Below are 26,455 nucleotides of genomic sequence, written 5' to 3'. Positions count from 1 at the left end.
AAAAAAAAAGAAAAGTTGGTAAGTTGGAGCAGACATTGATACTTTAGGCTGACATCCTTTATCCTGTACTGTATTAGGCCAAAAGCATCAGGTGATTTACAAAACTTGCATTTCTAAAGTGCCCTTCACAGCCTCATGACATCCCAAAGTGGTTTAGAGCCAACTAACTACTTTTCAATTGTAGGCACTAAAACAGTACACCAAGTACAGCACAGGAGGAGGCCCTTCAGCCCTTCAAGCCTGCATAGAAAATGTAGTGATCAATTTACACGCAGCAAGCTCCCACATCTGTGTGAAAATGATCAGATAACATAATGGAATGTAGTCAGTGCCTAAATAATATTTACATTTCAATCGTCAAGTATAATCTTATATACCTATAGGTTGTGAAAGCATTGGGTAGCATTTCAAATGAGGACCAAGAACTCGCGTTTTGGTGAAATTTAGATTTAGTGTTCCATTCAAAAAACATAAAACTTACAAGGAAAGATGTCAGCTTGGCTTTGTATTTTACCTCCTCTTGCACATTCCATCACATATAAACAGTAGGCCTATTACCAGAATGCCCATTTATTGACTAATGAGCTTGGGTTGTATAATTTTATAGGACAACTAGTTTATTTCACAAGTTTCTATTCCAGACTGATGGTTTGATAAACATAAAAAAGTATTAAAGGATTACATAAGTAGTACATTTGCCTGATGGGACTAAAGTTGTTGAAAGTTTATTAAAAGGGGAATAAAAATTTTGAAGCAAACGTCCTTAAATGAATAGAGCATTAAAAGACTGAGGGAAAAAAATACAAAAAAGTCTGCCTGTCTAATCCTATTTCTTTCCACTTTGGAATCTTAATTAGGAGGAGATAAAAACCATCATTTGACTAAATTATTGTCTTGAATCTGTAGCAAAAGGTATAATCCGCAATTGGGCCAATTAGTGCACCCTGTAGTTAGCCATGCTGAGGCAGGCAATGTGATTAGAGCTGACACCAGCCTAGTTCCCACTGTTGCTTTGCCAGGTATGATGGTCAGACTTCAAAGGGCTTGAGGCATCAGCAGGGCAAGGTTTGGAGGCCAACTTTTGGTCCAGTCGTTAATCTCTCTGCTAAACTGCAATGCCCCTCGCACAAAACGAGCTTACGCGACACAATCATGCGGCATTAAAGTTTCAGTTGAGTTATGCCAATTGTCTTTGATTTTCTGATGATTGACCAAAAGACGTCTATACAGCCAGACACATGCTCAAACTTTCCCGATTAGGTAAGCTGAACTGTTATCGAAAGAATTTTTATTCTTTTTTTGGATTGGCCTGGAAGATAGATTGCTGCTTAACATCTGAGATGAGATCATCTGAGTCCAGTTTATTCATATTGTTTATAACGTAATGGAACACCTTTGGAACTCCTACCATGATTGCCTAATCATCTGTCTCTTTTGTACAGTATTTTGTTTCCTGTTTAGTTGATGCTTTGCTAGTAACGTCACAATGTTTCCATTTTAAGAACAGCCTACAGCAGCACTAGTGCTGTTGTGAGCAAGAGGCACTGCCATCCACTGACTTTCCCTAAGGCTGCTACAGCCTTGCTTAACTTGTGCCTCTCTTTTACACATTTCAACTGACTTCAGACAGGTCAGAACATGGGAGCTCATGACACAGCTTGACAAAGTAGTCACCATTGCATTCCTTCCAGATTTCATTTCTAAATATATTTATCATGACTAGACAAAGTCTTAAAGGAGGTCAAGCATTTTAGCTGAAAATGCATGAGGTTTACCCTATTCATAGCCTTGTTCTGATGCAGATAATCTGGATGGTTGTAACAATTTTAACAATTGGTCACCATATTTGGCGGTGGTTTCCCAAGATGGTGTGTATTATTTGAGTGCCAGAGGAACTGTAAATGATTGTGAAATAATGCCATCAGCCAGTACAAATACAAGATCAAGATTTTGACAGTGCACATAAATGTTAAAGTGAATGTGGTTTATTTAAAGAAACTGGATGTACAGGGCTCTGCCTTCCTCCAAATTTCATTGGCGTTTTTAGCTACGATGGATGCCATTGTTCATTTTCTTTATACTAATTACAGAATAGTTGACACATTAGTATCACACAGATAATGTTGGGGATTCTGATATAATCTAGGACAAACTGCCTAAACTGCAGTTCAGCAACCTGCCAGTGAAGGGGGAAGGGCAGTGGAAATTCACTGATTTATACTGCACCTCCTCTTTCCTTGCTCTCTTATAGCCTTTCTTTAATGTATTTTTTCCTTTTTTTATTTGTGCGCCTACATTGACATGTAGTTTATTGGTTTAAAAGTGACAAATGAGAGAGAAAGCCACAGGCTGGAAAGAGTAGGAAGATCATAGGGGAGTTTAAAAAAGCACTTGTAAACCAAAACTAGGAAGGTAAGTTGGAGGAAGAACACAGACATAAAAAAAAGTTTAGTTGAGGGAAAGTAATAAGTTCTTATGAAATTTATCACTAAAAACAAATACAAATGAACTATACTCTCTCAAGTAGGGCACAATAAAATGTTGGTAATGATTCAGGCAAATTTGAAATTCCCAGGCAGAGATTAAAACTGGGAGAAAAATCTATTTTTCTTCTGTATTTCCTCTGCTTTTCCCTTTTTATGTCTTTCTCTGCTTGATCCCCTCTCCCAGCTTCATAGTCTTCTCTCTGTTACCTGCTTCTGGCCCAATAAACAAGCTAAATGCCAGCCACATGAATATTCTTGCCATTGCTGTGTCATCACAGTAGTGAATGCGACTCTTAACTATTACATGAATGTATTATATATTCTAACCCTTACTATGTCAGAATGCCTGAATTAGTAAGAAACATGTATTCATTTCATGTTTATCTTGACTTCCAGACATCCCAATGCTCTTTACAGCCAATTAAGTATTTTTATATTCTTACAAATGTAGAACCTAAAATGCACTATGCGCTGCTTTAAGTGTGTTTTGTGTTTATTTTTTGTTGTAAATTCTGTGCATGCCTGTTTGCGATAGTATTTTGGTAAGATGCTTTCCCCACCACCACCCCAGAGCTGAACTTGTTTTTTGTGTCAAATTGCTTCCCTTTTTTCCCCTCCCCCCGAAGGCACAGACATCCTCTGGGACACCTCGATAGGCAATGGCAGATGCTTGGCACCTTGCTGTCCTGAAGCAAGAGCTGTGACATGTTGTTGGGGCAGGGAAAGCTTTATTCTGCACCTAACTTTGGCATACCTGACCTGAGAGTGCTTGGTGCTGCTAAATGTAAAGTGTTCCATTTCCTAACACCTCACATCGATGAGTGCAAGATTCATATGAAAAGGTTTTTGTAAATTACAAATTTTTGATCATTGCTAGTCAGATACAGACGTGACTGTGCTATAATTTATGAGGAAAAGAGCACTTAGCAAGGAGGCAAATTCCCCTTTGCATTGATTTCTAAGGTTAAAGTAAAAGTTTATTTATTAGTCACAAGTAAGGCTTGCATTAACACTGCAATGAAGTTACTGTGAAATTCCCCTGGTGACCACAATCCAGCGCCTGTTCAGGTCAATGCACCTAACGAGCACATCTTTCAGAATGTGGGAAGAAGCCAAGCTTGCTATGTTTCTTAGCCAACTAATGTTCTGTACTTTTAGAATAGAAGATTCTTCCCTTTTGACAGTTTATAAATTGTTGTGAGTTTGCAACAATTTAATAAGAAATCTGTCAATTAGGTAAGATTATACAATGCATTAATGTCTCCTGCAGCTTGAAAATTAATATGTATCTAATAGAAAAGGCTTGACAGTGAGATTGTGGAAGTATGTTTTCAGTGACATTCTTTCCATCACCCTCCAAATAAACTGGAAACTCCAAAACTGGACCACAAATACATCAACAATCATTGTGAAAGTGTGTAGAGTAAAGCAAAATGAGTAGAATTAAAGGTCTCAAAAGAACATTGTGCAGCTCCAGTCAGACACATAGTTATGTTAGAGGTCAGTGATATAGCTTGAAATGCAGTGGCATTTGTTAGCCAATAAACATGTGGGTCACCACCTCTCAATATTTGCAATGCCAAATCCTGCAGAGAACTTCGGATGCATTGTCTTTTGATCACTAATATAGTGTGTCAAATTGTAAAGCAGTTTGGAACAGCATATGTGAAAGTGAGCAGATACACCCAGGCTGATCTGAGTAGTTACTGAAAATGACACATTTTACAGTATTGAATTTCAATGTCACTGATTTTTGTTGCGAATAAAAATGATGGAAACAAACATCTTATAATGGCTAAGTATTGCAGATGCTGAAAATCTGAAATATTAACAGAAAGTTTTGGAAGTACTTAGCAGGTGTTGTCACATCTTGGAGATAAAAAGTAGATTAAATCTGGTGACCTTCCAACAGAACTAGAAAATGTTACAGATTTAACTAGTTCTAAACAAGGACAGAGGCAGGGAAAGGCAGGGAAGATTTAAAGGGAAGGTATGTAATGAAAGGAAGACAGGAAAGATTAAATAACACAAGGGATGATGTACAAGACAAAAGGTGGTGTTAAGACCAAGTAAAGAAACAAAAAAACATAGAAAAGCTGTAAATGGCAAGAGTATAATCATTGTCACTGCCTGCTATCTGAAAAAATGAAAGCAGTGATTATAATCTTAAACTGTCGATCTCTGTGTTAACTCCAGAAGTTTGTGTGAATTGTCTAATCAAAGATGAAGTGCTTGCCCTTGTGCTTCTGCTATTGAGCTGCTTTGAGTTAAGTGTAGCAGGTCAAGTTCAGAATGGGATAGAGAATTAAAATGGCAAGCGACCAGAAGCTCAAGGTCACATTTGTGGACTGAACTGAGGTGTTCAGCAAAGTCATCACCACATTGGCATTTGACCTACCCAATGTAGGAATCCACATATTGAGTAATGAATACAGTACTACATACCAAAGGAAGTACAAATATATCACTTCTCACCTATGTGGAGCGTTTGGAACCCCAGATCGTGAGAAGTATGGTAGGTGATGCATTGATGTCAGTGGTGATGGAAAAGTAGACTCAGTTGTCTTGAAGGGAACAGCTAATTTGGAATGCTAAAAGTGGAAGATATGTTTAAAGTTAAAGTTTACTTATTGATCACAAATAAGGCTTACACTAACACTGCAATGAAGTTAGTGTGTTTGGTGGTGGTGTTACTCACATGAGGTGATAGAAGTGACAGAATACATTGAATTTGGAGGGCAAAGTGTCTGGAGACAAGCAGTCAGGAAGTGTGTAGAAAAAGCAGAGGACCAAAGAAATGAGCAGATGCAGAAAGGAGAGCTCACCAGTAGTGAACATCGGGCAACCTCGAGCCAGCGCTATTCATCTGTGCCAGCAGCAAATGGACTGCCAATCATGAATTGGCCTCCACAGCCGCAATAGGCAATGTTTAAAGTAGTAGTGATGTAGATCCTGGATGCAAACCGCCGTCTTCCCAAAATGGGCAAAGGCAATAAATAAAAATGTGGGGTGAAGATGAGAACATGAGGAACCCAAATGTAGTTCCCGAAGAAGTGCAAAGAAGTGAGGATAGAAATGCATGTAATAGTTGGAACTGTGGTCCAGAGAGGGGTGGAAAGAAATGTTGGAGTCATGTAGACTCTGTGAGGTAAAGGTCTGTTCATCAAACAACAACAGTGTTACCCGCTCTCTGAACCATGACTTCATCACTGAAGACTCAGTCGCCATTTCTCATAGTCATTGACCTCACCTGTTCTGGAGATCTTCTTCCCCATAATCTCTGACATTACAACCCTCCAATCCAAACAGTGGCCTTCAACCTTCTCAAGATCTATAAACAAATCTACCTCGGTACATGCATCGTTTTAGCCTGTTCTTGCATAACATAATTTACTTATTATTATCTAAACTCTATTTCCTTCCCCTCCTGATGCTGCATCCTGTCCTCTGCCACTTCACCAATTTCCTAGGTGTAATTGCCTGCATGGTCTACAGGTTCTCCCCTTCTTCCTTGATTTGAGATGCAGTCAGTCCTCATCTCCCATCATCTTTCCCATCTACCTGAATTTGCAGTAAGTTTTACAATGTCAGGTTGGACCTGAGGGAAAGAATTGCAGAAAGTTCAAGAGAGATAGTGAGTGAGCTGATCCTTGAAGAACTAATGTTATGCCAGTAGTTCCCAATGAAAGTACTGGAATGGGTAAGAGGTGAATCAACATCTTGGGGATCATGCTTAATCAGAAACTGAACTGAACCAACCAAATAAATGCCATGGCTACTAGGTAAAGATGCAGGCTAGATATTCTGTGACAAGTCATCTTCTGACTTCCCAAAATCTCTCCTCCATCTGCAAGGTGTAAGGCAGCTGCAATAGTATTCAAGAAACTCCAGATCATTCAGGACAAGGCTGTCCATTTGATTGACAATTTAATCAACCAAAAACATTCACATGTTCGACCACCAGCTGCAGTGTGTACTATTTGCAGAATGCATTGCAACAACTTGCCTATGGACAAAATGCATTGCAACAATTGAATGCCAAATGGAGATGGTTAGGCTGTGTCTTCTTGTGGATTGTCATTGTCCAGCATTTGTGTGACTTGTATGTTGCCTGCCACTTCTTCAACCAATCCTGGATGTTATCCAGTAATTGCTGCATGGAGACTCAGACTGCTTCATTATCTGAGAAATTAAAAATGGAATGATGGTTCGTTAACAGTCCTGATTCTAACCTTATGGACAGGAGGTCATTGATTAAGCAGTTGAAAATAATTAAGCTTCAGACACTGCAGTGATATCCTAGGGCTGAGATAATAACTTGAATAGGCCATTCTGTCCCTTGAGTTAGTTCTGCTATTCGATTAGATCATGGCTGATCTACCTCAATGCCATTTTATTTCACTATCCCCATATCCCTTGATACCTTTACTATCTAGAAATCTGTGATCACTGTCTTGAACGCACTCAATGACTGAGCTTCCACAGTACTCTGAGGTGGAGAATTCCAAAGATTCACTGCCTTCAGTGAAGAAATGCATCCTCATCTCAATCCTAAATGTCCTCTTCCTTATTGTGAGACTGTGTCCCTTGTTACAGACCTCCAAGTCAGAGGACACACACTTCCTATGACTTGTCAAGGCCTGTAAAACTTTTGGATGTTTCAATAAGATTGCCTCTCATTCTTCTGAGCTCTAGAAAACACAGGCCCTGTCTCCTCAACCTCTCCTCTTAGGACAATCCCACCACAGAGTCAGAGTCATGGAATTTTACAGTATAGAAAGAGGCCTTTTGACCCATCATGTCTACCCAGCCATCCTACACCAATCTGTTAAAATCCTATTTTCCTGCACTTGGTCCATAACCTTGTATACAATGGAATTTTAAGTGGTCATCTACATGCTTAAGTGTTGTGAGTTTTTCCACCTCTACCACCCCTTCAGGCAAAGAGTTTCAGATTCTGACCACCCTCTGGGTAAAAAAAAGTTTCATCAAAACATCTGAAACTCCTGCTCCTTATCTTAAATGTATGCCCACCCCCCCACCCCCCAACCTTTTCTTCCCTATCTATAATATCCCCCATGGCTTTGTGCACCTCAGTGAGGCTCCCCCTGAGCTTTCAGGTCAAAGGAGAACAACTCCAGCCTAACCAGCCTTTCTTCATAGCTGAAATGGCAAAATCCTGGCGCATCTCCTCCTCACTCTTTCTAGTGCAATCACATTCTTCCTAAAGTGCGTTGGCCAGAATTACACACAGTTCTCTAGCTGTGACCTAACAAGTGTTTTATACAGCTCCGTCATAACCTTCCTGCTCTTGTATTCTATGCCTCAGCCAATAAAGACGAGTATCCTAAGTATCTTAACTCAGATCCGGCACAGAGCAGCTGGCAGGGGTATTCGCAGACATCTTTAATCTGAGTCCCCTACCTGCTTCAAGAAGATGACCATCATCCCTGTACCAAAGAAAAGCCAGGCAGTGTGCCTTAATGACTACTGCCCAGTGACTCTGACATCCATCATTGTGAAGTGCTTCAAAAAGTCAGTTATGGCATGCATCAACTCCAGCCTCTCAGGTTGCCTGGATCCACTATAGTTTGCTACCACTGCAGTTGGTCCATGGCAGACACCATCTCCCTGGCCCTACACTCCATCCTGAAATATCTGGATAACAAGGACACATATGTCAGACTCCCATTTTATTGATTATAGCTCAGCCTTCAGCAGCATCATCCCAACAAAACTCATCTCCAAACTCCTTGGCCTAGGACTCAGTTTCTCCCTCTGCGACTGTATCTTAGATTTCCTAACCCATAGTCCACAATCTGTAAGGATAGGCAACGACACCTCTTCCACAATTATCCTCAACACCAGTGCCCACAAGGCTACATTCTCAGCCCCTTGCTATATATGACTGTGGCCAAATTCTCCTCCAACTCCGTTTTCAAGTTTGCTGATGATATCATCATAATAGGTTGGATCTAAACAATGACGAGAACAGAGTCTAGGAAAGGGATAGAGTATCTGGCGAAATGGTGCAATGACAATAACCTTTCCCTCAATTTCACTGAAACAAAGGAGATAGTCATCAACTTCAGGAAGCATAGTGGAGGACATGCCACTCTCTACATCAATGGGATGAAGTGGATGTATAGGATCTACATATATATATAGGATCTACGAGGGCTCGCACCAATTTTTACAGATGCATCACAGAAAGCATCCTTTCCAAATGTATTGCAGTTTGGAATGGCTCCTGCTCTGACCAAAACCACAAGAAACTACAAAAGGTTGTGATTGTAGTCCAGTCCATTATGTAAACCAGCCTCCCATCCATCTGTATAGGGCATTGGTGAGGCAGCAACTGGAGTACTGTGTGCATTTTTGGGCGCCGCACCTGCGCAAAGATATTTTGGCCTTGGAGGGAGTGCAAAGGAGGTTTACTAGGCTGATACCAGAGTTGAGGGGGTTGAGCTATGAGGAGAGCCTGAATAAACTGGGCTTGTACTCGTTAGAGTTTAGAAGAATGAGAGGAGATCTCATTGAGACGTATAAGATGATGAATGGGATGGATAGGATAGAGGTGGAAAGACTCTTCCCGCTCAAAAAAGACAATAGGACTAGGGGGCACAGCCTCAAGATAAAAGGGGGGCGGTTTAGAACAGAGTTGAGGAGGAACTTCTTCACTCAAAGGGTGGTGAATCTCTGGAATTCTCTGCCCGTTGAAGTGGTGGAGGCTGCCTCGCTAAATATTTTTAAGACACGGGTTGATGGGTTTTTGATAGGAGAGGGGATTAAGGGTTATGGGGAGAGGGCGGGAAAGTGGAACTGAGCAGCGACAGATCAGCCATGATCTTATTGAATGGCGGGGCAGGCTCGAAGGGCTAGATGGCCTACTCCTGCTCCTATTTCTTATGTTCTTAAGTGGAAATGGTCAAGAACATCAAGTTTCTAGGTGTCCAGATCACCAACAACTGTCCTAGTCTCTCCATGCCGATGCTATAGTTAAGAAAGCCCACCAACACCTCTACTTTTTCAGGAGGCTAAGGGAATTCAACATATCTACGAGGGCTCGCACCAATTTTTACAGATGCATCACAGAAAGCATCCTTTCCAAATGTATTGCAGTTTGGAATGGCTCCTGCTCTGACCAAAACCACAAGAAACTACAAAAGGTTGTGATTGTAGTCCAGTCCATTATGTAAACCAGCCTCCCATCCATTGATTCTGTATACACTTCCTGCTGCCTCAGAAAAGCAGCCAGCATTATCAAGGGCCCCATGCCCTCTGGATATATTCTGTTCCACTCCCATCAGGAAAATGTTACGCAAGTCTGAGATTATGAACCAGCTGACTCAACAGCAGCAGCTTCCCTGCTACCATCAGACTTTTGAATGGACCTAACTTGTATTAAGCTGATCTTTCTCTACACCCTAGCTATGACTAACACCACATTCTGCACTCTCCTCTATGTACTCTAGAAATGATATGCTTTGTCTGTATAGCATGCAAGAAACAATGCTTTTCACCAATACATGTGACAGTAATAAATCAAATCAAAATCTACACACTTAGTCAGCTCCTCAGAAAAATTCAGTCATATTTGTTAGACATGGCCTGCCCCTGACAAAAGCCATACTGACTATCCTTGATTATTCCTTGCCTCTCCAAGTGGTGATTAAATCTGTCCCTCAGAAGTTTTTCCAATAATTTCTCTACCACTGATGTTAGACTCACTCACCTGTAATTACCTGTTTCTTCCCTACTACTTTGAATTGTACTACATTAACTGGCCTCCAGTCCTCTGGTACCTCACCTGTGGCCAGAGGGGATTTGAAAATTATCATCAATCTCCTCTCTCACTTCACCCAGTAGCCTAGGAGACACCCCATCCGGGCCTGGGGATTTATCCACTTTTAAGCCCTGCTAAAGCAGTTAACACCTCCTCCCTGTCAATGCTAATCTGTTCAATTATATCACAGTCCTCCTCCCTGCTTTCTAAACTACATCGTCCTTCTCCATAGTGAACACAAACGCAAAATACTTGTTTAAAACCTCACCTACATTTTTTGACTCCACACACAGGTTGCCACTTCGGTCACTAAGGATCCGACTCTTTCCCTGGTAACCCTTTTGACCTTAATATACTTAAAAAGCACTTTAGGATTTTCCTTTATTTTGCCTGCCTTTTTTCTCCATGCCCCTTTTTTGCTCTCCTGATTTATTTTCTAAGTACCCTCTGTCCCCCCGCACTTTTTATGCTCCTCCAGGACATCCACTATTTTGAAGCCCCTGAATCTGCCATAAGCCTTCCTTTTTTTTCCCCCATCCAATGCTGTATATCCCTTGATATCCTGTGTACTCTGGACTTGTTTGTCCCACTCTTTACCTTTACAGGAACATATTGACATTGTACTCTCAGCCATCAGTCTGATGAACCTTGGTTGCTCTCCCTCTATGACAGATGTATCCAAAACTGTGTGCAGTACTCTAGGTATGGTCTCACCAAAGCTCTATGTAATTCCAGCGAGACATATTTACTCTTCCTCCATTGACTTCAATTCTACAATGCTTTCTTCCTGCCATGCTCTCCCATTCTCCTTTGACCCTCTCACTTCACCTCTCAATTTCGCTGTTTCATTCAAGGTTAGATCAAAACTGTAATGAGGTCTGGAGCTGGGTGGTCTAGACAGAACCCAAATTGAGAAACGGTGGGCAAGTTATTGGCGAATAAGTGCATTTGATAGCACAGTGATCAAAGAGTATGTTGGTAGGTTGTGAATTCACCAGATTTGATTTGTCTTGCTTTTCTTGGAGAGGTTTATACCTTGGCTATTTCCACATTGTTATGGAGATGCTAGAATTGTTGCTGTCTGCGAACAGCCTAACTCGGGGCATTCCTAGCTCAAGAGCGCAAGTCTTCAGCACCATAGCTATTTATTGGGATCCGTTGCTTTTTTATCTAAGCTTGATATCTACAGATACATTTGGTAGACTGTCCAGTGCAAGCTCAGAGAGCTGCAATCACAGAGCAGAACTTCAGATGTACGCAGACCATAAAGACTGGAAGAGATTCTGTAACGCTCTGAAACCATCTTGGTTACCAATCCTTGATACCAACGGGTCAAAACTGTTCACAGAAAAGCCTAAATTCTAGAACGATGGGCAGACCGCTTCCCAATCCACCTTCGTCCGTCAGTGAAGTAGTAATCCACAGACTACCATAGGTTTCTGTTGATTGATGTCTTGCTGACTGCTCCACATTGTGAGACATGGCAAATGCAATCACATTCAGTTTAGTGGCAAAGTTCCTAGGAACAAATGCTATCCCACCTGAGGTCTACAAGGAGGGAGGTCACTGCCTGGGTTAAATAGCTCAATTAACTCTTTTAGTCTGCGTGGAAGCAAGTCATTATTGCAAAATAATGCAAAAATGCCTCAATTGTCCACCTGTGCATGTGGACAAGGCCCTAGCCACATAGAGGAATTCCATTGCTGGTAAAATCTGTTCAAAATTCTTTAAAACTGATGAGTGCAACACGTTGACCAGGATCTGCTGCCGGAGAGTCAGTGCACTTTCAGAAAAGGCCAAGGAACCACTGATATGGTTTCTGCAGTTAGACAGCTCCATGAGAAATACCAAGAACAGAACATAGGCCTCCATTTATTGACTTGGACAAGGTCTTTGACGCAGTCAGTCATGAAGGTCTTTGGAAGGCAGTGGAGAAATTCAGCTGTCCTGAGAGATTCATCAAATTGATCAGTGATTCCATGATAGCATGTTTGTGCATGTCTTGGCTAATGGTGACCTTTATGACATACTCCCAGTCACTAATGAAGTTAAACAGGACTATGTACTAAAGCCAGCACTATTTACCATGTGTTTTTCTGTGCCATATCCTCCAATGCCTTCCACAATGGTGAATATGGCATTAAAATGACATATCACATGAATGGGAACGCATTGAGAAGTCATCTGAGATGACTCGACTCCTTGGTGGGACAAAATAGGTGGGGACACACAAAATAGGTAGGAAGGCAAAGGTGAGGATAGCATACAGTCCTCAAGGATATATAGACAGATTAAGTGAGTAAAAACTTTCCAGATGTAATATAATGTAGGAAACTGTGAAGTTATGCAATTTTGTAGGAAGAATACAGAATCTAAATATTATTAAAATGGCAAAAGTCTGCAGAACACTGCAGCACAGAGGAATTTGGGAGTTCTCATGCATAAATCACAAAAAGCTAGCGTGAAAATTCATCATAGGGAAGGCATATGGAATATTGTCCTTTTATTTAAAAGCAACAGTATAAAAATTGGCAGGTCTTGCTATAACTATACAAGGCACTAGTTAGAACACATTTGGAATAATTAGAAAAAATATACTGGCATTAGAAGCAGTCCAGAGAAGATTCACTGGGTTGATCCCAAGTACAGAGGGATTTTCTTTTGAGGAGAAGTTGAGTAGGTTAGCCCTGTACTCATTGGAGTTTAGAAGAAGAGGAGGCCACCTTATTGAGACAAATAAGGTTCTCAGGGGGCTTCGTAGGACTAGAAGGCATAATCTCAGAGTAAGGGGTTGCCCATTTAAGACAAAGATGAAGAGGAATTTCTTCTCTGAGGGTAGCACATTTGTGAAATTTTTACCACAGAGGACTGCAGAGGCTCAGTCATTAAATATGTCCAGGGCTGGGATACACAGATTTTCAATCAATAAAGGAATCAAGGGTCATGGACATTCAGAGGGAATGTGGAGTTGAGGGTTATCATATCAGATATGAACTCATTGACTGGTGGAGCAGATCAGGTGTGCTAAATGGCCAGCTTCAGCTTCTATGTTTAATGGTCTTAATGGCACACTTCATGATTTGTCTGCGCTAGCTGCCAGTTCAGAGTTTGACATGCCCCAACGTAGCATGGACCTGTTCTTCAATGCATGCAACAACTTTGGCATGAAGAAAACTAAAATAACGTGCCAGCTTGCTCCAGGAAAGTACCATCTCGAGTCCAGGATTTCAGCCCACGACCAGAACTTGTCAGCAGTGGATAAGTTCATGCATCTTGGCAGCTGTCCGAGATGTCTATGTTGACAATGAGATGCATGTAAGAATTGCCAAAGCAAGTATAGCCTTTGTCAGACTTCAAGCATCTAAGAATGAAGCGGAATAAGTTTGTCTTCCAACTGAAAGTCTATGAAGCAATAATCCTTCCCACTCTACATATGCAAGATTTGGACTATTTACAGGTATCGTCCCAAAAGGATCAACCACTTAAACTTGAGCTGCTTTCAAAAGCTTCTTAAGATCTAATGGCAGAACAAAACACCAGACATTGAGGTATTCACCTGAGCTGGCATGCAAAGCAACTGAACCACATTGAGACAGTCACAACTGAGTTGGGCTAGTCAAATAGCCAGAATAACTGACACACACATATCTGAGTGAATCTTGTATGGAGAACTTGAATCTGGGTTATACCATAGTTAAAGGAAGCATGACAAGGACGCTGAAGACCTGACTTTGGAGTTCTGAGAGAAGCTGACTCAGGATCTCTGCACCCAGTGCAACCAAATAAAAAGCAGTGCAGCCTCCTTTGGAAGCAATGCATATCAGAGGCAGAGAGGAAATACAGGGAGAGGAAATCCTGGGCCAGCAACTCAGAGTCATAGAGGTTTACAGCATGGAAACAGGCCCTTCGGCCCAACGTGTCCCTGACGCCCTTTTTTTTATAAACCCCTAAGCTAATCCCAGTTGACCACATTTGGCCCATATCCCTCAATACCCATCGTACCCATGTAACTATTTAAATGTTTTTTAAAAGATAAAATTATACCCGCCTCTACTATTACCTCTGGCAGCTTGTTCCGGACACTCACCACCCTCTGAAAGAATTGCCCCTCTGGGCACTTCTGTATCTCTCCCCTCTCACCTTAAACCTATGACCTCTAGTTGTTGACTCCCCTACCTTTGGGAAAAGATATTGACTATCTATCTTGTCTATGCCCCTCATTATTTTATAGGCCTCTATAAGGTCACTCCTCAGCCTCCTACACTCCAGAGAGAAAAGTCCCAGTCTATTCAGCTTCTCCTTATAACTCAATCCATCAAGTCCCGGTAGCACCTTAGTAAATCTTTTCTGCGCTCTTTATAGTTTGATAATATGCTTTCTGTAATAGGGTGACCAGAATTGCATTCAGTATTCCAAGTATGGCCTTACTAGTGTCTTGTACAACTTCAACAAGATGCCCCAACTCCTGTATTCAGTGTTCTGACCGATGAAACCAAGCATGCCAAATGCCTTCTTCACCACTCTGTCCACCGGTGACTCCACTTTGAAGCAGCTATCCAAATCTCAGTCATTTGTGTAATCCTGTCATATTTGCATCAGAATTTTCTGGGTGCACCTTGGCCTTAGCAGTCTACATACGCATCAGAGCCCTGCCAAATGCCGTTTAGGTGGTGAATATGGTCATCTTGGCCTCAACAGTATACTGTGGATTCTGGAAATATAAACAAAATATAAACAAAAACTGCCAGAAATACTCAGCAGGTCAGGCAGCATCTGTGTCAACATGTTAATATTTCTATTGCATGAAGTAAATCAAATTTGGCTGAAACGTGGCAGTGATTGTGAGGACTTGAAGAAAGTAAGAATGATAATCAACTCAACTCAGATTGTATATCTTCTAATTTTCTGCTTTATTATTTATGCTGCCCTGATCAGGTTTGAACTATACAGACCAGAAGGTTTAGCTACCCTCAGGTCAGAGTCAGAGGTGCTACAATTGGCCTCAGTCTGGTTGAATCAGGGAGGGGAATTCTGGTAACTATCCAGGATCTGGATGACGTGAATGTTGCAGGAAATCATAACTGATCAAGGCTGTGATTTTCATTGGGCAGATGACAAACATTTCATTTGGTCTTCACTTTTAGTAGTATGATTTAAGATGTCCTTACTGCTGAAAAATGGTTATATATTTTGGAAAACTCCTTCTTTGTATTTCTCACTCAACAATGAAACATTTCAATTACAGTTTTTCAGAACACTGGGAATAGTGTCACCAGATAAGGGACTTTGACAAAGGGTCATCTGGACTTAAAACATCAAGTTTTTTCTCTCCTTACAGATACTGACAGACCTGCTGAGATTTTCCAGCATTTTCTCTTTTGGTTACTTATTGAGAAGTATCCAAACCTGATTTAAACAGATATTGTACTAGATAACTACTGCAGAAATACTAACACTCTCTTTTTATCAGCAGACAAGACTAAAAAATACACCATAGAAATAATATATTGTGAGCTGTTTTGTGATTGTTAATGGACTCAAGAAATTCTGAAGCACAATTACAGTTAATAGCCTAGGAGTATGTGATTTCAGTAAGAAGTCTCACAATACCAGGTTAAAGTCCAACAGATTTATTTGGTAGCACAAGCCACAAGCTTTCAGAGCACTGTGCCTTCGTCAGGTGATTTGGCCAGTCTGGTCTATGTCAGTGTGTATAGAACATAGAACTCTACAGTGCAGAAACAGGCCCTTCGGCCCATCGAGTCTGCACTGACCACAATCCCACCCAGGCCCTATCCCCATATCCCTACACATTTACCCGCTAATCCCTCTCACCTACACATCCCAAGACACTAAGGGGCAATTTTTTTGCGTGGCCAATCAACCTAACCTGCACATCTTTGGACTGTGGGAGGAAACCTGAGCACCTGGTGGAAACCCACGCAGACACAAGGAGAATGTACAAACTCCACACAGACAGTGACCCGAACCGGGAATTGAGCCCAGGTCACGGTGCAGAGGGACCTCGGGGTCCTTGTGCATGAGTCGCAAAAACCCAGCTTGCAGGTGCAGCAGGTGGTCAGGAAGGCGAATGGGATGCTGGCCTTCATCGCGAGGGGGAATGAATATAAAAGTAAGGAGGTCTTGCTGCGGCTGTATAGGGCATTGGTGAGGCCGCAGCTGGAGTACTGTGTGCAGTTTTGGGCGCCGTACTTACGCAAGGATATTTTGGCCTTGGAGGGAGTGCAGAGGAGGTTTACTAGGCTGATGCCGGAGTTGAGGGGGTTGAGCTATGAGGAGAGGCTGAATAAATTAGGCTTGTACTCGTTAGAGTTTAGAAGAATGAGGGGAGATCTCATTGAGACATTATAAGATGATGAATGGGATGGATAGGATAGAGGTGGAGAGACTCTTCCCGCTCAGAAAGGATAGTAGGACTAGGGGGCACAGCCTCACGATAAAGGGGGGGCGGTTTAGAACGGAGTTGAGGAGGAACTTCTTCACTCAAAGGGTGGTGAATCTCTGGAATTCTCTGCCTGTTGAAGTGGTGGAGGCTACCTCGCTAAATATTTTTAAGACGCGGGTTGATGGGTTTTTGATAAGAGAGGGGATTAAGGGTTATGGGGAGAGGGCGGGAATGTGGAACTGAGCCAAGACAGATCAGCTGTGATCTTATTGAATGGCGGGGCAGGCTCGAAGGGCTAGTTGGCCTACTCCTGCTCCTATTTCTTATGTCCCTGGAGCCTGTGAAGTAACAGTGCTAACCACTGTGCTATCCAATCAACTTATCTGTCTGATTCTTTTTCCCCTTCTGTGTTAAACTAGTTTACACAGTAAAAAGTCTGACAACACCAGGTTTTAGTTTTGGACTAAAACCTGGTGTTGTCAGACTTTTTACTGTGTTTACGCCAGTCCAACGCCAGCATTCCCACATCATTAAACTAGTTTCCCATTGTAATGCACCTATACTAGTTATCCTTTTTGTTACAAGGGGATTAGTGTTTGAATGAAAAGGTTGCAATACAATTATGTAGGGCATAGGTGAGACCACGCCTCTGGAATGCTGTTTTTGCAGTTTGTGTTTCCTTACTAAGTTTGGACATACCTGCATTGTTTCCTAGAGGATCTGTCAAGAGGGCTCACTGGATTGCTCTTCTAACTGAGTGAGTTTTATGAAAATGTTTCATTAGCTGAGAAATAAGAACTTTGGGTCACAATCTCAGAATAAAGGATTAGACATTTAAGACTGAGATGAGGAGAAATTTCTTGACACGGAGGGTTGTAAATTTTATGAATTCTCTGCCCCAGAGACTGTGTACGCTCAGTTGTTAAATACAGACAAGACAAAGCTGATAAATGTTTGGGGACTAGGGAATTAAGGATTTTGCGGATGGTGCAGGAAGTGGATTTGACACAGAAGAACAGGTGAGCTGGTTTGGAGGGACAGATGACCTGTTATAACTCCTATTTCTTCTATTCTTATACTCTTTGTGATGGCAAGTTCTATACTCTCAGCACACTGGATAGAGAAATTTCTTCCGAATTTCTTATTGGGATTATCAGTGACCATCCTCGAATACATATAGTTATACGCATCAGGGAAGTGGAAAATGTCATTCCAGCACAGAAGTATCATATTTATTAGGTTTGGTGATTTGATTTAATTTATTATTGTCATATATACTAGTACACAGTGAAAAGTATTATTTCTTGAAAGCTATATAGACAAAGCATACTGTTTATAGAGAAGGAAAGGGGAGAGTGCAGAATGTGGTGTTACAGTCATAGCTGGGTGTAGAGAAAGATCAGTTTAGTGCGAGGTAGGTCCATTCAAAAGTCTGATGGCAGCAGGGAAGAAGCTGTTCTTGTGACCTCAGACTTTTGTATCTTTTTCCTAATGGAAGAAGGTGGAAGAGATTATGTCAGGGATGCATGGAGTCCTTAAGTATGCTGGCTGCTTTTCCGAGGCAGCGGGCAGTATAGACAGAGTTAATGTATGGGAGGCTGGTTTGCGTGATGGATTGGGCTACATTCACAACATTTTGTAGTTTCTTGCAGTCTTGAGCAGAGCAGGAGCTGTACCAAGCTGTAATACAACCAGAAAGAATGCTTTCTATGGTGCATCATTAGAAATTGGTGAGAGTTGTAGCTGACATGCCAAATTTCCTCAGTCTTCTGAGAAAGAGGTGTTGGTGGGCTTTCTTAATTATAGTGTTGGCATGGAAGGGACCAGGACAGGTTGTTGATGATTTAGACACCTAAAAACCTGAAGCTCTCATCCATTTCTACTTTGTCCCCATTGATGTAGACAGGGGCATGTTCTTTACGCTTCCTGAAGGTGACAACAGTCTCCTTCGTTTTGTTGACATTGAGGGAGAGATTATTGTCGTCGTGCCAGTTCACCAGATTCTCTATCTCATTCTTGTACGCCATCTCGGATCTTGTTTCGGATCCGACCCACTACAGTGGTGTCATCAGCAAACTTGAAAATCGGGTTGGAGGAGAATTTGGCCACACAGTCGTAGGTGTATATGGAGTATAGTAGGGGGCTGAGGACACAGCTTTATGGGGCACCAGTGTTGAGGATGATCGTGGAGAAGGTGTTGTTGCCTATCCTTACTGATTGTGGTCTGTGGGTGAGGAAGTTCAGGATCCAGTACATGCCAGTGTTGTAGCTAGAACAGCTTAATTATAGGAGCAGTGATTTCTGGGGTACAAGTCTTGCATACTATTGTTAGAATATTGCTAGGGGCCATAAACTTTGCCATATCACATAGCGTGGATTGAACAGGCTGAAGACTGACATATGTAATGCTAAGGATCTCAGGAAGACGCCAAGGTGGATCATTCACTCAACATTTCTAACTGAAGTTGATTACAAATGCTTCAACCTTACCTTTTACACTGATGTACTGTTCCATCTCCTCATTGACGATGCAGATATTTATGGAGCTTCCTACTCTAGTTAGTTGTTTAATTGTCCATCACCACTGATGATTGGATGTAGCAGGACTGCTATATGCCCTCCAGAACTCTTCATTGAACTGTAGTTGACTCTCCAACTTGAAAGTAAGGGTAGATTGTAGTTGAATATAATTCTGCTGATGGCACACAACACCCCATGGATACCCACTTTTGAATTTCTAGATCTGTTTGGAATGTGTCCCATTTAACATGTGGTGGTGCCATGGAGGGTTCCTCAATGGGAAAATGGGAGTTGTCCCCACAAGGACTGTGTGGTGGTCACTCCTACCAGTTCTGTTATGGACAGATACATCTGCGCCAGGTAGAACCATGAGAAAGAAGAGGTGGTGACTTAGTGGTATTATCGCTGGACTTGTAATGCTAAGGCCCAGACTGATGCCTGGCAGCTGGTTGAATTTAAATTCAATTAATGAATCTGGATTTTTTTTTAAAACTAGTATAATGATGACCAAAGAACCATTGTCATAAAAACCCATCTGGTTCACTAATGTCCAAAAGGGAAGGAAATCTGCTTAACTGGTCTGGCCAACGTGTGACTCCAGTTCCACAGCCATGTAGTTGACTCTTAAAAATTCTCTAAAATGACCAAAGAAGGTAGCCTCAAAACTGCTAAGAAGTCTAAAAGCAATGAAACCAGGCAGATCACCCAACATCAACGAGGCACTGGAAACGACAAAGGCAAACCCAGCCCTGTTAACCCTGCAAAATCCTCTTTTCTAATACCTGCAGGCTTGTGTAAAATTGAGAGAGCTGTTTCATAGTCTAGTCAGGCAATGGACCGCCTTTATATGACTCCTGAAATCATAGCTTACGATAATGTCCCTGCATACATCGAGTCCCAGGGATAAAACAGGTCCACCAAAGATGACAACACTCTGGGTGTTTTCCTGGGAGTCTTCGACATTGAGCCTTGCCCTGTAAAAACTGTGTACTGGTTCTCACTTACCTTACCCCCTTAGCTGATGAACCAATGTTCATCCATTGGGGCGGCACAGTAGCACAGTGGTGAGCACTGCTGCTTCACAGCTCCAAGGACCTGGGTTCAATTCCCGGCTCAGGTCACTATCTGTATGGATTTGCACATTCTCCTCGGGTCTGCCTGGGTTTCATAAGAACATAAGAAATAGGAGCAGGAGTAGGCCATCTAGCCCTTCGAGCCTGCCCCGCCATTCAATAAGATCATGGCTGATCTGTCGTGGCTCAGTTCCACATTCCCGCCCTCTCCCCATAACCCTTAATCCCCTCGCTTATCAAAAACCCATCAACCCATGTCTTAAAAATATTTAGCGAGGCAGCCTCCACCACTTCAACGGGCAGAGAATTCCAGAGATTCACCACCCTTTGAGTGAAGAAGTTCCTCCTCAACTCTGTTCTAAACCGCCCCCCCTTTATCTTGAGGCTGTGCCCCCTAGTCCTACTGTCCTTTCTGAGCGGGAAGAGTCTCTCCACCTCTATCCTATCCATCCCATTCATCATCTTATACGTCTCAATGAGATCTCCCCTCATTCTTCTAAACTCTAACGAGTACAAGCCTAGTTTATTCAGCCTCTCCTCATAGCTCAACCCCCTCAACTCCGGTATCAGCCTAGTAAACCTCCTCTGCACTCCCTCCAAGGCCAAAATATTCTTGCGTAAGTACGGCGACCAAAACTGCACACAGTACTCCAGCTGTGGCCTCACCAATGCCCTATACAGCCGCAGCAAGACCTCCCTATTTTTACATTCAATCCCCCTCGCTATGAAGGCCAGCATCCCATTCGCCTTCCTGACCACCTGCTGCACCTGCAAGCTGGGTTTTTGCGACTCATGCACAAGGACCCCGAGGTCCCTCTGCACCGTCGCCTGCTGCAGTTTTTCGTCACGTAAGTAATAGTCCTTCCTACCATTATTCCTACCAAAGTGGACCACCTCGCACTTGCCAACATTAAATTCCATTTGCCAGTTCCTGGCCCATTTTTCCTCTGGGTACTCTGGTTTCCTCCCACAGTCCAAAGATATGCAAGTTAGGTTGATTGGCCACGCTAAAAAATTGCCCCTTAGTGTCCTGAGGTGCATAGGTTAAAGGGATTAGTAGGTAAGATATGTGGGGATATGGGGGTAGGGCTGGGTGGGATTGTATTCAGTGCAGACCCGATGGGCCGAAGGGCCTCTTTCTGCACTGTAGGGTTCTATCATTCTATGACTACTTGGAGGTAGCACTGAGGGTGGCACGGGCACAAAATGACTCTGGGTGAGGACTTCAATGTCCATCATCAAGAGTGGTTCGGTAGCAGCACCACAGACTTGAGCTGGTTGAGTCCTAAAGCACAGTCCTTTTGGAGACAAAGTCCTGTCTTCCCATTGAAAATATCCTCTATCATATTTTATTATCAATGTAATGGCTTAGATTTCAAAGAGATCTAGCAATTCAAAAGTCAGTATCCATAGGGCATTGTGGGCCATCAGCAGCTGCAGAACTGTACCCAACCACAATAGATAACTTCATGGCCTTTAGAACTCAACCACCTCAGGTTTGTAGTGATGCTATCAAACCACGCTTGATGATGGACATTGAAGTCCTCATTCTACCATTACCATCAATCTGGAGAATCAGTTCTGGTCAGTGAAGATCGCAGGAGGGCATGCCATGAGCAGCACCAAGAAGCTACATAAAAATGAGGTGTTAACCTAGTGAAGCTGCAACAGAGGACTGCTTGCATCCCAAACAGCAGAAGCAGTTGGCAATAGACAGAGCTAAGCAAGCCTACACCTCGTGGATGATTGTACAATGCTCTATTTATAACCCTTTGGACACTGAAGCATTCCACATTCATGCACACCAAGATCTGGATAATATTCAGGCTTGGGCTGATAAGTGACAAGTGTCATTCATGCCACACGTGCCAGGCATTGTTCACCTTCAGCAAGAAAGAATCTAACCATCTCCCCTTGACACTCAATGGCATTATCGCATAATCCCCCAGTTTCAGCACCCTGGTTGTTACTATTGTCCAGAAACTGAACTGGACCAGCGTTATTATACAGTGGCTACAAGAACAGGTCAGGGGCTTGGAAATCTGCAGAGAGTAATTCAACTCCTGTCTCTGCAAAGCCTGTCCACCATCCACAAGCACAAGTCAGAAGTGTGATGGGATACTCTCCACTTGCCTGGATAAATACTACTTCAGCAACATAAAATTTGTGAACACCAGGACAAAGCTGCCAGCTTGTTCAGCACCCCATCCACAACCTTTACCTTCGAAACACACTGTCGGCAGTGTATACCATCAGCAAGTTGCAGTGCAGCAACTCACCAAGGCTCCTTCAACTGCAGCTTCCAACCTGTGAGCTCCACCATCTAGAAGGACAACGGCAGCAGATGCATGCAAACACCACTACTTGCAAGTTCCCCTGCAAACCACATACCGCCCTAACTTGGAACTAAATCACTTCCTTCACTCTGGGGCAAAATTCTTTCATTGCAGCACTGTGGATATTCGTATAACACATGGAATATATCAATTCAAGAACACAGCACACACCACCACATCCCAAGGGCAATTAGGAATAGACACATAACTACTGGCCTAGCCAGCGGCACACACATCTCATGAACAAACTTTTTGAAAAAGAGGTCAAATATATTTTTTCCTCTTGTTGGTTACCATCTGCCACAGACTCCACCCAGCAGCTATATTCTGCAAGACTCAGCCAGCTTAGTCAGTGGTGGTACCACTAAATTACTTTTTGGCGATTGAAATTGAAACCCCTTTCCAGAGAATGTTCTCTTTCTAGCATCCTCAATGTCCCTCCAAATGGTGTTCAAAATGGAGAAACACTCGTACGTCAGTTGAGGCGGCACTGTAGGTGGCAATCAGCAGGCGGTTTTTTTGCCTATGTTGGACCTGATGACTTCCTGAGGTCCAGAGTCACTGCTGGGGACTTTCTGGGCACTCCTTCCTGACTGTGTAACACTGTGCTGCTAGCTCAGGTAAGTCTGTCCTGCTGGTGAGACAGGACATACCCAGGGATGATGATAGCAGTGCAAGGGACATTTTATGGTATGAATCCATGAATATGATTATGTCAGGTTGTTGCTTGACTTATCTGTGGGACAGCGCTCCCAATTTTGGTACAAGTTAAATGTGTTGACTTTGGAATCTCATTATCAAAATATTGAAATGCATTAAAAAAAATATTCATTTTCATTCTGATACTTCTCAAAACTGGGGTTGACTGGAGAAAAGAAAATTATTTGCACAGAAGTACAATTTTCCATTTCTCGATAGCTGTTGTTTAACAGAAGAGGGTCACATCATATGCAGTGTTATAAATCACATAAGAGCATCAGTCTAACAGCATTATCTGGCACGCTTCGATATATAGCTTAAAATCAAAACACAATCCTAAATAGCCGAAACTAGTTTTGATTAGTGAACAAATAAAAATAGTTGTAAATCTAGTCGTCAGGACACACAGCTCACTGGAAGCAGGCAATTTCCAGTCCATTTCAAAATTCATTCACTATTGGCTGTTTGAATGCATAATTCACTGAATGGGCTACAAAAGGCATAACGTGGTTAATAGAATTTTGCAATTGATATAAAAGTGAAGAAGTAATGATGAATTAAGAAAAATATTCTTTGGGACACAGTTTAGTGTATTTATTAGTTTCATCACATTAACACTACAATGAAGTTACTGTGAAAATACCCTAGTCGCCTCACTCTAGCTCTTGTTTGGATACACAGAGGGAGAATTTAGCATGGTCAATGCACCTAACCAACAAGTCTTTCAGACTGTGGGAGGAAACCGGAGCACCCAGAGGAAACCCACACAGACACAGGGAAAATGTGCAGACTCCGCAAAGACAATGACCCAAGCCAGGAACCGAAACCAGGTCCCTCGCGCTGCAAGGCAGCAGTTATAACCACTGTGCCACCAATTTGGAGTATTGAATTCAGTTTCGGGCACCATGCGAGGACATTAAAACTACAAGTAGCTGCAATGTAAATGCAATGATCCCAAGAATTGTCAACTACCATTAAGAGAAGTTGCTCAAGAGGTGGAGAATTTCCTTTGGAGCAGAGAAAGCTTAAGAGGAGATTCACTAAAGATTTGAAAATTATGAAGTTTATTGGAACAGCAAATACATGAAGAGTATTTTTTCCAGTTACAGAGTCTGTGGCAAGGTATCATTTGAAATGGTTGTGCGGTTGGGGGAAAAAAGTTTACGGTGGATTATTGGAATATAGAATGCTTTACCACAGGGAGTAGCTGAAGCATTAGTTTATTCCATTGTTTTTAAGAGGAAATTGGATATAAATATTTGGAATAGTGACATAGCAGGTGCAAGGCTTTTGAGAGAGAAAGCAGGATTCACCTGCAAAACTTTGATTATACTTCCAAAGTAATCCATTGGTTGTAAAGTTCTTTGAAATATCCTGGACAAAGGATAAACAACACCAACTTGCATTCATTTGACACATTAAAATGTCCCATGGCATTGCACAGGAGATTTATCAAACAAAATCTGACATTGGATCACATAAAGAGATATTGGTAAGGTGACCAAAAACCTAAACCATTTTAAAGGAGAAGAGAGAAGTAAAGAATTATGGAGGAAATTCTAGAACTTGATGGAGCCATAAAAAGTGGGGATGCACAAGAGAACAGAATTGGAGGAGTGCAGAGATCTTGGAGGATGTTACAGAGATGAGGAGTAAAGAATTTGTAAATTGCTGCAATGGGAGTTAAAGTAGGTTAATGAGCACAAGTGTTGTTTGATAAGCAGTACCAAGTGAGAATTGGCGTTCAGGCAGCAAAATTCTGGACGAGCTGAAGTTTACGGAGAGTGAAAGATTAAGGGGCTGGCCGGGATAGTACTGGAATAGTGGAGTCTAGAGTTAATAAGAGTTTGCAGGAGGGTTTCATCAGCAGCAGATACAACGAGGAGGTCACAAAGAGTGTTATAGAAGTGGAAGAAAAAGACAGTATGGGGCTCGACGTTCAACTCAGAGACTGATATGATAGTATGCCATGGTTATAAATGGTCCAATTCAGCCTCAGCTTGTTGCCAGAAAGCTGGGTGGAGTTCATGTTTCAGGAACACTGACTGAAGATAATACTTAATTGGAGAAAATGTCTATCCATCCAATACCAGATATCAAAGAAGCAGGGTGCTAAATCAAACAGTGGTGCTGAGGTGATGTTGGGTATCATCAGCATAGATGGAGAATCTAACACTGCATTCTCAGATCAATGTTGTCAAGGCACAGCATGTAAATGAGAATAGGAAGGGGCAAAGGATATATGCCTGAGGGACTTCAGAGGTGTAGGTAGCATCAGGAATACAAGCCATTGCGGATGGATTTCTGGTTACTACTTTACAGATAGGAATAAAGTCCTGCATTAAATGCAGGGTTTTCTTTCCAAATACCAAGTTGTCATTAGAAGTATTCTTAGCCTCAAAACCCTTGGTCCACTTAGAGAAGCAAAAAAAAGATGAGCCACTTCTGATGGTTATCTCTCCCCTACATTCCTACCTAAATTAGAAAATGCATTTGATATGTTCAATCTAGGATTCACTGTGTAACCTGCTGACATTCACAGATCGGTTCGCAATAAATAACAGTTACTTGGAGAAGATATTGTAGGATATCCTGGAGGCTCTGGGTTTTTATCCCAGCTGGAATCTGTGCCATAGGGGAAAATGTTGAGAAAATTAGATGAGGTTTAGAGAAAATATCATCATGACAGAAGGTACCACAGGAATGTTAGAATTAGAAAAGTTAGCTTTTCTCCCCATAATACTTCTGCTTTATGATCAATTGGGATTCAAGTATTACCACTCGGAGCCATTGCAATAGAGATTGAGTACATAATGTTCTGCTTCAATCATTTCTGTTGCCAACAACATGAATTTCAAAACATTTATTAACAAAAGGCTGGATTTTCTAATTTTAATGTTGTGTGTTTGTTGGAGTTAGACTTGAGCACCATTGAAGATTGTACACTCAGCCAAAATGAATGACTTGCTGCTCTAGCATGATTAGCAAGAGCCCAATTCTTTGCAGATGATTACAAATAAGTGCAATTACTGTAGAGCTGTTTAATTACCAGGGCTGGGCTGAAACATGGAGGAATGTTCATCTATTCTGTTGCTCCACTGTAGCCACAGGCTATCTCTGTTAGTCTGTGTTTGCATCTGCACAAAAAC

The 26,455-nt window shown here is 42.1% G+C and overlaps 1 protein-coding gene across 2 annotated transcripts in view; it reads left to right on the top strand.

Annotated features, from left to right (window-relative positions):
* elp4 (elongator acetyltransferase complex subunit 4) overlaps positions 1 to 26,455 on the top strand; it is a 304,366-nt gene that overhangs the window by 193,469 nt on the left and 84,442 nt on the right. The gene's annotated exons all lie outside the window — the stretch shown is intronic.

This window comes from Carcharhinus amblyrhynchos, chromosome 6 (genome assembly GCF_965287045.1).
Source record: "Carcharhinus amblyrhynchos chromosome 6, sCarAmb.v2.hapA, whole genome shotgun sequence".
NCBI classification, from domain to species: Eukaryota; Metazoa; Chordata; class Chondrichthyes; order Carcharhiniformes; family Carcharhinidae; genus Carcharhinus; species Carcharhinus amblyrhynchos.
Note: the sequence above shows the minus strand (reverse complement) of the source record. Positions and strands in the feature narration are given on the sequence as shown.